Consider the following 1611-nt stretch of genomic DNA (forward strand, 5'->3'; position numbering starts at 1 on the left):
GCAATCCCTCCCAGTTTTGTGTCACACTCCCACTTTTTGTGCCAAGGTCGCTAATAAAAATGTTGAATAAGATTGGTCCCAAGACTGATCTGAGGAACTCCACTAGTAACCTCCCTCCAGCCTGACAACTCGCCGTTCAGTATGACCCCCTTGTAGACTCCCCTATAACCAATTCCTTATTGACTTTTCAGTTCTCATATTAATCCCCATCTTCTCCAATTTAACAACTAGTTTCCCATGTGGAACTGTATCAAATGCCTTACTGACATCCAGATCAGGTTTCTCTGGCACCATCTACCTTTCGTAACACCACGTTTTATTTATTTATAGTGCTGAAGGCTGGAAGGAACTGTTAGCAATGGGCTGAGAATGGCCATGTGGCGGTGGGGGAGGAGATGGCAGACAGTGGGGAGGCGGCATTGGAGGTGTATCTGGGATTTTGTTTTGTAGGAGTCCATGTCTCTGCTCCCTGTGGCCGTGGTGCCTTCCGTACCAAAGCAGCACGTCAGCAGAGCAGACGCACACACCATAGCTCCGTCTGGAACACGCAGCATTCACTGCCAGAGGGGCTGGGCGATTTTTCAGGGGCCCAGCTTGATATGCCTGGCTGGGGTGGGTTCAGTTGGGCGGGGGTCTGGGGCTCTGATAGTTTGCGATGTTCGTTTTCCCATAGTCAGTTCTTTCCCTTTATTGTTTTACACCCACCTGTGCCCGATGTCACTCCCTTCTTAACTTGCTTTGGTTATTTCAGTTCCAGTTTTTAAATGGGATCTAAGAATTGCAAAGCAGAATGATAGATAAACAAACAGAACCATTTGAATGTTGGCCCATAGCTAGTAGAACGGTAGCTAGTAACAGTCTGCTGTAATTACCTGGTTACCTACAGCATTTTCTGGTGGGGCGGATAAAGCAATGTCAGAGCCAAATCCGCGTTTGAGGGCGAAAGGACTTGTCAGGTGTTTGCTGTCTAAGGGGCATGTCACCGGCCAGGGCTTGCAGTCTGTCAGGAGTGGTGCGCTGGGTTATATTTAGGAATCTCAAAAGAAAAGGTGAAGACGGCTGGGTCACAATATCCAATGAAATCTTCCAAACAATTATACAAATGGACCCTACTGCTGTTAAAACAACATGGTATTAATACTGATTCAAAACTGACACTAAAATTATGAGAGAAACGCATGAGAAAGGAACTGACACCTACTTACCATTTCTTAATGCCTAAAATTTTGACAGTCGTTCACACCATCTTTTTTTCAAAGCGATGCACAGCACACAGACAAGTCAGTTCATGAAAGCACACCCATTATTGACTGCTTTGTGTTGCATAAATTCCCAGAAGTCAATAGATAATAATCTATCAGTTATGAAGTTGCTGTTTCATATTTCTGGGGAGTGTCTGTTATTTTGCACTAGGGGCCAGGTCCTTGGAGAGATGGAACCTTGGTTTCATTGTAACTTGTCCATGCTCAGCAGCTTCTGGAATTTGGTTCAAAGTATTTGCATGTTTCCCTGGCCTGTTCTTAAAAGTGCTGCTTTAGAAAGTGGGGAAGGGCAGGAACTGGCTGCAGGATCAATAGCTGAGTCCCTTAGATATTTATAGCTCATGGGAAG

This window comes from Mauremys mutica, unplaced genomic scaffold (genome assembly GCF_020497125.1).
Source record: "Mauremys mutica isolate MM-2020 ecotype Southern unplaced genomic scaffold, ASM2049712v1 Super-Scaffold_100089, whole genome shotgun sequence".
Classification (NCBI taxonomy): domain Eukaryota; kingdom Metazoa; phylum Chordata; order Testudines; family Geoemydidae; genus Mauremys; species Mauremys mutica.